The following is a 13,479-nucleotide window of genomic DNA, read 5'->3' as shown; positions in this document are numbered from 1 at the left end:
TTAGAGGACACTTCCTGGTGATGACGCTCAATTCCTATGTGCCTGACAACACTGACCAATCTCAGCACGGTGGAACACCCTTAAGGAATTATAAATCTCACCCCCCTCAAAAGCCTGGAAACACCATGTGGTACTTCACGTAAAGTCTCTGGAGGAGGAAATGATGGTAGAGTTACAAAACAGCAAGGCTTCCTAAGGATACTCCTTACAGCAGCTCTCTCTCTCAAATCCCACTATCATGGCAGCTGCCTGCATCTTACTCAGGGCTTCCTTTTCTTTTCTTCTCTTTCAGGCTAGAGTGCCTCTCCTCCTCATGTCTCCCTTCCTGTCTGTTATCTTTTATGTCCAGCTGTTGACTTCTGAGCTCTCTCCCCTCATGCCTCATCCTGACAACACAGCTCAAGTTCAAGAATAATGTTCCTTCCTCCTTAGAGGTGGGAGGAGGGACAGATCATAAATACTCTAACTTAATGTTTCCCTTTAATATTTGTGTAGTGGGGGATTTTGAAATATTAGTAGGTGTACTACACTCAGTTTTCGCCTGTCTCCTATTTCGAAATGGTAGCCCGTTCCAGGAAATTCCTTTCCCTGTGTATTTTGGGTGGGCAGAGAATAAAACAACCTGTAGCCAAAAGCCTTCCCACTCTTTTGGGAAAATCCCAAAAGCTCTAAGGAGAATTTTCTGGGAGTCCTGGAAGAAGATGGGAGAAGAACAGTGCCTTTGGGAAGAAGCAATGCTGAGAATACAGTTTCCCATCTCCTGCAGTGGGAAAGGGACAAGAGACCTGCAGGCTCTGCCAGTGGCAGTGCAGGAAGGAGGCAAGGCCACAGCTAGTTTATACGTGAAGACATTGTGCCAGTTAAGAAAGGTACCTCTTTCTGGGCAGATGTAGCCCAGCAGGCCCACTCATTGATGAGCAGATGATGCCTTCGCCCAAAGGGAAATGAATCAGCCCGATGCCAGGACCCAGAGCTTTGTGAGCGGAATGCCTGCTGGCTTTAAACCTTCTCTCCCTCCCTCCTTAATCTAGCACCTTTGCACAGGGCACAAAGTGCACCACTGCACAAGGATGTAGCAAGACCTCAGTGGGTTGCCTATGTGGTGCACTTAGGAAGCAGAGACCCTGATCTTTGGTGTTCCAGCCCTAGCAAAGAGTCCCATTCTTTGACTTGGTATGGAACAGAGAGCCATCAAACCTGAAGTAACTACTGATTTTCAAACTTAGCTATGATATGTCAGCTAGGATCATGATGGTCCAGCAAGCAGTGGTCTTTCTCCTGATCTCACACCATGTGGCCTCCCAAGTATTGAGATGACTCCAAGGAGAATCAGGAACCCCAATACCGACTGAAATTGGGTTTCCTCACAGCCTGATGAGGTGGGAATCAGAGTGTGTTTGATTTGATTTAAAGACTATAAGAACAGGGATGTTTCTTTACAGACTTGAGTTGGTTGCCGGTCACACCTGAATTACCCACTTTTCTTTTAAAAGTAAACCTATTTTTGATTAGTGAAACTGTAAGATTCAACTTGAAAAATGACAGTGAAATTCTCCTGTACAAGTCTGAATAAATCGACTTTGATTTAGCCCATGTGAGCCTAAGGGTACAATCTTATATTTGAATGTAAACTCATACAATTTTATGTGACATGATACCTAGCTAGAGGCTATAGTGCTCATCATATAAAACATGGGGAATTCAAAATTACAATGAGTAAAAGGCTGACATTTCCAAGTATTCCCGTGGCTGCTTAAGTCAGTTATTTGTCGATATTTTCTCTTTATTCCATTGCTTTTTCAACTGCCTTTTTTTCAACCTAGAAACAGAAATATCTGAAATGTTACTGCTGTCATATTAACAGATACTCTGAACGACCTGCAAGTGTGTGCAACTGAAATGTTTATTTTTTTTTAACACACAGTAGTGATTTGTTCTTATGATACCAAAAACTGGTACTTGAATATTATACAGCCTGATTTTGAGACAGCCAAATTAATATGGATTGAAAAGTAAAAGTTAACTTTATAAGTCATTGAGAGGCACTACTAGCAGAGTCAGAAACATCCAAAAACACATAAGAAAAATTAAATTGATATTATTCTCATTTAACATAGAATAAATATGATTTTCTAGTAGTTTTTCCTGTGAATAAAAGTTCAGGTAATAAAACAAGTATTTATTAAAAAACATGTGATACCTTTTTCTTGTACACTTTTGGTGGAAAGGACTAGGAGAAAAATTATTTTTCTTATAGGAATAAAATCATAATAGATAGTGACAAAAATCTGATACCTCAATTATGCTGTAGATTTTTAGTGCCTCTCCTCTGAAGAGTTCAAAGTACTTGAAATATGATTATTTTCATATATTCCATTTTCTACAATGGTAAAAAGCAAATCAACTATCCCTAATGCATAAACAAAGAAGTTGGAGCACAAAATTTTAACAGATCCTCAAGACCAGAGTCAGCCATTAAATTATTCATACAAATGTATACTTTAATGCCTCCATGATTTTCTTTTATCATAAAATTTTTTTTCAACTTATTCTCAATGTTATTCATACTGTAAGACCCAGCTGAAATGTTACCTCTCCCTTCAAGTCCTCCTTGATCCCCAGACAAAATAACTGACCCAGGCTATCAATCACCAGTCCCATTCACATTAATTACTAAATCTCATCTCTTTTGATTTTGAAGAGTATTCTTAAACTATGATTAAATACAAGCTAAAAACAAATAGAAAATACACCAGAATTTTTAGCCATGACTATGTTTGGGTGTTGTACTCTGCATGACTTTTAAACTTCTATGTTTTCCAAAGTTTCTATGAAGGGCATATAATTTATGATTAAAACAAAGCAAAACAAGACAGTTTCCTAAGGGAATATAAAATTCTCCCAGGAGATACTAAGTTTTACTAGATATCACTAATTTACAGCTAAAAAAGAGCGACGCTTCGAGACTAGGACATAGAAGAGACATCTGAGGAGAAGAAAGAGGTCTTTGGATAGAGGAGGGGCAAAAAATTCTCCAGATAAAAATTTTACCCCATTACATATTATATCTAGATACCACTCTGTTCCCCAGGCAGCTTGGGGAATGCCAAAAAGCCCTGGGAACACCTGTTGATTTCAAGAGAGCATAAGACAATTTGTCAACTAGACAGATGATTACTGAGAAAATCAATCTCTCTCAAATAGAGAAGAAAGAATAACCAATAGCCCACAAATGAGCTAATATACTTTCTAGTATGGATGAGCAGAAATTTGGGTATAAAGAGGTAATTACTACCCTCACTAGATCAGATGGAACATTGAGGTAGCGTTTGGTGCAAGTAGAAGGAAGGTAAGGAGTAAGAGCTATAGTGCTTGTCAAGCCAGCCCAAAAGAAAGAATGTTCTTACTGAAATATGCAAGGACATAAACAGGCTGCCCAAGACAGTAAATAGCTCTTCTCAAACAGCATCATGGGGCTAACGGGTAGTCTAATGATTGTGCCATGATAAATGCAGGTAGAAGCCAATGCCTTAAAAAAGTGCTCCCCAAAATCGTATTTAATGAAAGCATTCCTCAAGCACAAAGAAAGTTTGAGACCCATTTATAAAGTATTGACCCCACACAAAATATGCTATATGCCTCCAACCAGGTTCCATTTAAAAAGGAAAAAAAAAAGTGTATAGAAAAAAATCTATTAATAGTCACAATTTCAATAGAGGACTGTATACTGTAGTCCATTGCACTACCATTATATGAGGTTAGAAGTAGGAAAGCCATCCAAGCTGATTTTTCTGCACGGATGATTCCCTACAGTAAGCTTTGCTGCACTGTTCGACTTGGCTTTAAATGTCTTGAACAATATGCTCTCCTCATCCTTCTCCTGGAGGCAATTTAAAATCCTGTGGGGGATTTTCCCAACACCTGTCGGCAAGTAATAGAGTGAGGAATGAGGAGGTCAAGGTGCTGGTCCTCACTCTTCTGTTTGTAACCACATGAATTGGCGTGATTCATGCCACATAGTCATTCAGCCTGTGTATTTTTTTTCTACTAGATTCAAGGCCATGGCTGTTGGAGAAACAAAGATGTGAGCATGAGCCCCAGTGTTCCAAGAGTTTATAATTTAGTACAGGAGTATCTGCAAGGGAAATGAAAAACGCTAAGGAAGGTAGAATCACATATGTGACTGTGAGCGAAGGTAGAGGACATGAGAACTGGTTTGAAAGGTGAGTGGGATCTGGAAAGGCTAAGATGGAAAGGAGAACATTCCAAGAGAACAGAAAGCATAAGCAAAGGGTTGGAGCTGTGGTCAAGCCTTCCTCCCAAGATCTCTCTTCAAAGACAAAAGTCTGAAGTCTAAAGATTGGACTCTAACTATTGAACTAATGTTGTAATTGCAACTGTTAATTCCAATTCTCCGGTTCTAAATGAATGTTGTGAGGTCTTACCTGCGTGCCTTGCCATGACTACTTTGTGATAAACTAAACGAGTTTATGTATGTCAAAACTGAATATCTCTGTGTTAATTTTCTAAGATAAAATCCTACACAACAGAAGGAGATACTCAAGGAAGAATCGGTGGTCAGTTTTATCTAGAACATATGGCATTCACAGGGGAGTAGTGGGAGACTAGTTAGAAAAAATAGAATGGAACCAGACAGTGAAAACTAATGAATCTGATGTTTATTTAATAATCAACTAGGTTAAAGGACTAAAGATATCCAAGAAGGTGATATGATCAAGGAAAGGCTTTAGAAGGATTATTCGCAGGGCAATTTGAGAATGGATTGGGGTAGAAAGACTAGTTAGAAACTAGTTGGAAAGCTATGCTAAGGCAGATGTAGAAGATGTTATTAATGAGAAACAAATTCAAAAAATTGTTTAACCTGTGTTGAATAAAATCTAATTGCTTATGTTAGAGATGCTACAATAAAAAAATGATGAAGCAGAAAATACAACACTTAAGATGATAGACAGCAAAAAGAATACTTGAAATTGATATGACAGAAAAATAACTGTCTAGAAAAGCATTTGGATTTTAACTGCTTAATTTGAGGTTATATGAGGATATTGAACTATTTTGTAAGCTAAGAAAGCCAGTCAAGCTGAAACTCAGGGAGGTAATTACTATCCTCACTAAGTCCTTTGTACTTATTCCAAGTTAGATGGATCCTCTTTTTTGACTTTTTCTGATTTTGACTGGGAAGATAGCCTTTCTTGTTTTTATTTTATTGAACTATGTTTTGTGTACAAAAAAAAAGAAAGAAAGAAAAGCACCTATTGTAAGCATAAAGTTTGATGAGCATTGACAATGTATGTTGTTGTTAGTGGCAGTCCAGTCGATTCCAACTCATGGTGATCCCACGTGTGTCAGAGTAGCTCCATAGGGTTTTTAAGGCTGTGACCTTTCAGAAGAAGATCGCCAGGCCTGTCTTCTGAAGTACCTCTGGGTAGGTTCAAACTGCCAACCTTTCTGTTAGTAGTCAAGCTATTGACTGCTCTACCCAGGGAATCCTTGACAATGTATGCACCCATGTAATCACCGCTATAATTAAGATACAGAATATTTCTGTCACTCCCCAAATTCCCTCCTAACTCACTGCAATCACCTCCAGCCCCTTCCTGGGAAACTGCTGACCTGACTTTTGCCACTGTAAGTTAGTTTTGCCTATTCTGGAACTTCATATAAATGCAATCACACAGCATGCATTCTTTTGTGTCTGGCTTCTTTTGTTCAAAATGTTTTTGAGATTCATCCATGTTGTTGCATGTATCAGTAGTTTACTCTTTTTTATTGCTGAATAAATTGTATGAATATTCCACAATTTGTTTATCCATTTCATCTGTAAATGGACATTTGTTGTATTTTCAATTTGAGGCTATTATAAATAGAGCTGCTATGAACTTCAGTATACCAGCCTTTTTGTCTTCATTTCTTTTGTGTAAATACCTGGACCTCAGCCATATGGAAGTACATGCTTAACTTTGTAAGAATCTAACAAACTGTTTTCCAAAGTGGTTATAGCATTTTACATTCCCAGCAGAAGTGTATGAGAGTTCCAGTTGCTCTACATCCTTTCCAATACTTTTAAAATTTTTGCCCTTCTAGGTGGTTTTTAGTAGTGTCTCACTATGGTTTTACTTTGCACTTCCCTGATGGTTAACAATGTATTCATGTCTTTATTTTCATATCCTTACTGGCTATTTGTATATATATTTTTGTGAAGTATCTATTCAAATCCTTTGCCCACTTTTTTATTGTCATTTGTTGTATTTTTGAACTGTGAGAGTTCTATACATATACTGGATATAAGTCCTTTGATGTACATATTGTAAATATTTTCTTCCAGCCTGTGGCTAACATTTTTATTTTCTTAGTGGTATTTTTGGGGGAGCAGTTTTTTTAATTTTAATAAAGTCCAGTTTATTAATTTTTACAGTAAATGTTAAGTTCTAAGAAATCTTTGCCTACCTTCAAATTTTGAAGTTTTTCCATGTTTTCTTCTAGAAGTTTTGTATGTTTAGCTTTTAGTAGAGGTCAGTGATCCATTTCCACTTTATTTTTATTTAATGTATGAGGGAGGGGTCAAGGTTTGTTTTTGTTTTCTGTTTATAATTTGAATATTGAGGTGTTCTAGCACTATGTGTTAAAAATATCATCCTTTGCTCATTGAACTACTTTATCACCTTTGTCAAAAAATCAATTAATTCTCTTTAAATGTGGGTCTATTTCTGAACTCTTTATCTATTCCGTTAATTTATTTTTCTATCATTACACTAACACCACACTGTCCTGATTATGTAGCTTTGAAGTAAGGCTTAAAATCAGGAAATAAAACTCCTCTAAGTTGGTTTTTCTTTACAAAAATTATTTTGGCAATTTTGAGGCCTTTATATATCCATATTTTTTTATATATATATTAGAATCATCTTGCCAGTTTCTACAAAGAATATGGCATATCTTTCTTTTTGTCTTTTTAAATTTCTATAAAATCTTTTGTAGTTTTCCATGTACTAATGTTGCACATTTTTTTAAATGTCTCTAAGTGTTTTAGACAGATTTTATTTTAGAAGCTGACTACTGCAGAAAGTAATCTCACTCATGATTTGTTAGTTTTATTCGTTTAATTTCTAGAACAACAATTTTCTTCAAATTAGTGGTTGTGGGAGAGGGATGATATTGGGGATGAGGTATTTCCCAATTGGAAGCACTTCCAGTTATAATTTCCTGCCTTATTAGGGAAAAAAAAAAAAAATTCTAGCTGAGACCACTCCCCCACAACTTGCAAGAATGTCTATACATACAAAGCAGACTGTATAAGTGGACAAGTCTCCCTGGTGTCAACTATGAACGTACTTACCAAGATAATTAGGTCTTTAAAGTTGAAAGCAGCTCTTTTATGGATTACCCAGTCTACAGATTTATGTATAGTTACCACTCAAAAATGATCTGATTTATCACTTTAATGGGCTCTTTGAAGATATTTGCCTAGGGCTGGATATTTCTTTTAGCAGAATTCCCATAGTTTAGTTTGAATCAGCAATACCATTTGTGCAATTACGGAGTGCTTTTTTTTGTAGGAGGCCTAAAGATAAAGAGCAGAGAGAAATGTTTTGTCAGCAGAGTTTTATCTAGTTGGACAAAATTCTCCTGAAAACACTTTTGGGAACTCTAACCACCTCACTGATCTCCTTTTTGCTTTCCAGCACACAAAAATATTGATGATAAAAAGGAAAGTAACTTTCCGAACCATTAAATATTATATTAATATCTCTCACCAAATTCCCTGATGAGTATTTTACAGATTTTCTTTAATTTGAAAAGTAGATTCCTCAAGATTCCTGAAATAATTATATTATAAATATAACATATTAATTTATATTGTACTTCTATTTGTGATCTCATTCTTTCTCATAACAATCAAATTAGATTTTTAAAAAGTTAGGTGTTATTACCTCATCAAGCAACAAATGCTAAATAAAAGTCAAAGAGCCATCCAAAGTATTATATGGAGACCTTGCACTGTGTCTTTTCTTTATTCCCTTCTTTTCTTACCACCCCTCCTATAAATTTTGGACTTTAAAAGTCCAAAAACACCCAGAAACCACAAAAAATTGGATAGTAAAAATAACAACAGTAACGATGCATTATTTACTCTGTGCCGGGAATAAACATTGCAATTCTATAACCTTCACACTTCTGCAAGGTAAGTATTATTGCTCCCACTTTACAAAGAAAACTGGAACTCATAGGATTTTAGTAATCTTTCCCAAGAGAAACGGGATTCAAATCACAGAGCCAAATCTCTGTCTATCACACAGATGCCTCCAAAACTAACATATTTAACTGGCTCAAACAAAAGGGTGAATAAAAAGATAGTCTGTAACATATAGTTTAACTGAACATATAGTTCAACCTGCATCTATTTAGAAAACTACACAGAAATTTGTACTTACAGAAAAGGAAACAGCGAGTCATGGAAAGAGCAGTTCCTAGAAAAACACTTGAGCTTAACTTGACTTTGTGAAAGGGGCTTGGAAGGAGGTTGGAAGATCTAGATTACAGCTAAATCCAAAAAAGCCATTTTTCACAAAATCTGAGGCAAGTCTTCAAATGTATTTTTTTAAAGAATAAATGTAGATGTGCTTTCTAAAGTCTGTTCCAGACCTAGGATTCTACCAAAAAAAAAAAAATGTATTTAGTTTGTATTTTATTATTATAGGGGTAACAATTTGAAATGTATGTGTGTTCTTTTCTCTTTTGACTTTCTACATAAGTGACTTTCTTTTTAATCAACTCAGATTAAAGTCATTTGAAATATCCATAGAGGAATGAGGAAGCTAAAAGGTGTCAGTCAGGGCAGGACTTTCCTTGATGCCCCAGATAAGGCTGATGCTTCCCAGGAGGAGCTCGTCACGCACCATTTTCACCTTAGCATGGAGCACTGGCACTGAGGTGGTTACAGAAGGCAACCAGAAAGATGAACGTATGCTCCTGCTTTTGGTTTCCCATTGCACACAAGGGCTCAGAAGAGGCTACCTCATTTTTATGCAAATAACACATAGTTTCTGTTTGCCAACCATGCCCTCCTCCAGAGAGGTATTTTTGTAAGTGCTGCTATGCCTATTTTTTTTACACATTTCTGTGAAAAACATTAGCATAGTGCACTTACAAAAATAACTTGAGGGGGTGTGGTTGGCAAACATAGAAGGTGCGGTTATTTGTGTAAAAATACGGTACTTATGCAAGTTAAATAGGGGATCAAATTTTGAATAGACTGAATTTAAACCAAAAAGGAGAAATATAAACCGGAAGTGGCAGAGATATTTTCCATTGGCAAGACTAAGATGCCCCTATCAATCAGTAGCGGGGGGCTCATGGGGAAAACTAAATGAGCTATCAAAAAATAGGTCCCACATTTTCTTTACATACCTGAGTTTAGTGTAAGTAATTTAGTGAGCTCACCACACTTTTATCACTTAAGTTCATTATAATAAAAATTTTAAAGGACAAATAAGAGGAACCACCTCTTTCACAAAGTCAAATTAAGCTCAAGTGTTTTACTAGGAATATGAGACACACAAGCTTTTCTTAGAGTTGCTCAAAAAGAAGGCTAGTAGTGGTTAAAGGATTGTGGGTGACCATCTATTTCCATCCACTAAAATTTTCAGGGATTTCATTAAATGAAGCCTTAAAATGAAAGAGTTTTTAGTTTTCTATTTTATTATCAACATGTAGGAAAAAGAAGCAATCAAAGAAGCAATGTAATCTGAAAATTAAACACAAAGGAAAAGGTCATTCCTCAAAGCCTGGCCTTAACTGTCAATCAGAATTTCTGTCTAAATTGTAAAATCAGAGAAAAATTCAGCTCTGCTGTGCATTGCTAAGGGAATTGCCTTTGTTCTACCATATGCTCCAGATACTTTCCTGAAGGTGAACAGATTTCTGCCTCATGCTCACAATCGTTTATTTCCATGCATAAAACTCTCAGCCAGGCACTGAAACAGGTATTGTACTGATTCACTGAGCACAATTTCAAAATTACTTGGTTTTACTTAACATGCCAAAACAAGCAGGAAAAATGACTATGTATCTTCCTTCCCTTTATTTAACCTTGGATTTGAAACAGCTGTTAAATCAGTTTAAAATCAATTAATGACACTTGTTAAATGACCCAAGAAACCAGGAAGAACTATAATCTAGGTTTGTCAAACAAAACCTTAAATACTTAGGAAATGTTTCATTATAAATCTTTGCACTGTCATATAAGTAATTCATTGTGAAGGATATTTACCCTGAGAGAGACATCTTATTCCAGAAATGGACCCAGCAATAGCTAACTATATACTTTCGCATCTTATTTCAAGATATTACTGCTAAACATTTTTTTTTAATTCAGTGACCGTTTATTGAGTACCTACTCAGCGCCTACAAGGAAGACCAACTAATGCGACTATTATGCAAATTTACGTACTAACCACTAAGGCCAAAGATGAAGAAATTGAAGATTTTTATCAGCTGCTGCAGTCTGAAATTGATTGAACATGCAATCAGGATGAATTGGTAATTACTCGTGATTGGAATATGAAAGTTGGAAATAAAGAAGGATCAGTAGTTGGAAAATATGGCCTTGGTGATACAAACGATGCCAGAGATTGGATGATAGAATTTTGCAAGACCAACAACTTCTTCATTGCAAATACATTCTTTCACCAACATAAACAGCAACTATTTTTTTTATACCAATGGACCTCACCAGATGGAACACACAGAACTCAAATTGACTACATCTGTGGAAAGAGACAATGGAAAAGGTCAATATCATCAGTCAGAACAAGGCAAAGGCCACTGTGGAACAGACCATCAATTGCTCATATGCAAGTTCAAGCTGAAACTGAAGAAAATCAGAGCAAGTCCACGAGAGCCAAAATATGACCTTGAGTATATCCCACCTGAATTTAGAGACCATCTCAAGAATAGATTTGATACATTGAACACTAGTGACAGAAGACCAGACAAGTTGTGGAAGGACATCATACATGAAGAAACCAAGAGGTCATTGAAAAGACAGGAGAGAAAGAAAAGACCAAGATGGATGTCAGAGGAGACTCTGAAACTGAACGCTGAGCAGCTAAAGCAAAAGGAAGAAATGATGAAATAAGAGAACTGAACAGAAGATTTCAAAGGGCGGCTCGAGAAGACCAAGTATTATAATGACATGTGCAAAGAGGTGGAGATAGAAAACCAAAAGGGAAGAACACGCTCGGCGTTTCTCAAGCTGAAAGAACTGAAGAAAAAATTCAAGCCTCAAGTTGCAATAGTGAACGATTCTATGGGGAAAATATTAAACGACGTAGGAAGCATCAAAAGAAGATGGAAGAAATACACAGGGTCATTATACCAAAAAGAATTAGTCAACATTCAACCATTTCAAGAGGTGGCATATGATCAGGAACCGATGGTATTGAAGGAAGAGGTCCAAGCTGCACTGAAGGCATTGGTGAAAAACAAGACTCCAGGAATTGATGGAATAGCAATTGAAATGTTTCAACAAATGGATGCAGCGCTGGAGGTGCTCACTCGTCTATGCCAAGAAATGTGGAAGACAGCTTCCTGGCCAACTGACTGGAACAGATCCATATTTATGCCTATTCCCAAGAAAGGTGATCCAACCGAATGTGGAAATTATAGAACGGTATCATTACTATCACATGCAAGCAAAATTTTGCTGAAGATCGTTCAAAAGTGGCTGCAGCAGTATATCGACAGGGAACTGCCAGAAATTCAGGCCGGTTTCAGAAGAGGACATGGAACCAGGGATATCATTGCTGATGTCAGATGGGTCCTGGCTGAAAGCAGAGAACACCAGAAGGATGTTTTTAAAAAAGGCATTTGACTGTGTGGATCATAACAAATTATGGATAACGTTGCAAAGAATGGGAATTCCGAAACACTCAATTGTGCTCATGAAGAACCTTTACATAGATCAAGAGGCATTTGTTCAGACAGAGCAAGGGGATACTGAGTGGTTTAAAGTCAGGAAAGGTGTGCATCAGGGTTGTATCCTTTTACCATACCTATTCTATCCGTATGCTGAGCAAATAATCTGAGAAACTGGACTATATGAAGAAGAACGGGGCATCAGGATTGGAGGAAGACTCATTAACAACCTGTGTTACGCAGATGACACAACCTTGATTGCTGAAAGTGAAAAAGACTTGAAGCACTTACTAGTGAAGATCAAAGACCACAGCCTTCAGTATGGATTATACCTCAAGATAAAGAAAACAAAAATCCTCACAACTAGACCAATAAGCAATATCATGATAAATGGAGAAAAGATTGAAGTTGTCAAACGGATTTTATTTTACTTGGATCCACAATCAACAGCCATGGAAGCAGCAGTCAAGAAATCAAACGACGCATTGTATTGGGCAAATCTGCTGCAAAGGACCTCTTTAAAGTGTTGAAAAGCAAAGATGTCACCTTGAAGACTAAGGTGCACCTGACCCAAGCCATGGTATTTTCAATCACATCATATGCTTGTGAAAGCTGGACAATGAATAAGGAAGACTGAAGAAGAATTGACATCTTTGAATTGTGGTGTTGGTGAAGAATATTGAATATACCATGGACTGCCAAAAGAATGAACAAACCTGTCTTGGAAGAAGTGCAACCAGAATGCTCCTTAGAAGCAAGGATGACGAAGCTGCGTCTTACATACTTTGGACATGTTGTCAGGAGGGATCAGTCCCTGGAGAAGGATATCATGCTTGGCAAAGTACAGGGTCAGTGGAAAAGAGGAAGACCCTCAACGAGGTGGATTGACACAGTGGCGGCAACAATGAACTCAAGCATAACAATGATTGTAAGGATGGCGCAGGGCCAGGCAGTGTTTCATTCTGTTTTGCACAGGGGTCGCTGTGAGTTGGAACTGACTCGACGGCACCTAGCAATAACATTCAGTGCCTGACCATATGCTATGCACCTAAGATTCTAAGATGAAGGAGCCATGTTTCCTGCCCTCAGGGGACAATCACTATCCTATCCAACAGGAATGCAACAGAGCTGTGAAAGCCCAGAGAAGCAGCCTCCATGATTCACAAAGGGATTTCCACAGTTTTGCAGAGTCTGGTGCCCTGATGGTGCAGTGGATAAGGATTTGGCTGGTAACCAAAAGCTCAGCTGCTTCTTGGAAACCCTATGTGGCAGTTCTGCTCTGTCCTGTAGGGTCTCTATGAGTCAGAATCAACTGGACAGCAACAGGTTTTTTGTTTTTTTCCTTGTGTTGTATGAACTGAGACTCAAGAGTTCCTCAGGTGGAACTAGAGGTGTCGAGGGAGGCCTGGAGTAAGGGGGAGGAGGCAGAGATGTCTACGGTGGAGGAAGCAGTCTGAAAACACAGGAAGTGAGAGGGAGAGAGGGACAGAGAAACAGTATCTCGTGAGAGGAACCACAGATAGTTCTACTCCTTAAATTCTC

This window comes from Elephas maximus, chromosome 1 (genome assembly GCF_024166365.1).
Source record: "Elephas maximus indicus isolate mEleMax1 chromosome 1, mEleMax1 primary haplotype, whole genome shotgun sequence".
NCBI lineage: Eukaryota > Metazoa > Chordata > Mammalia > Proboscidea > Elephantidae > Elephas > Elephas maximus.
The sequence above is the reverse complement of the archived record's forward strand: the minus strand, read 5'-3'. Positions refer to the sequence as shown.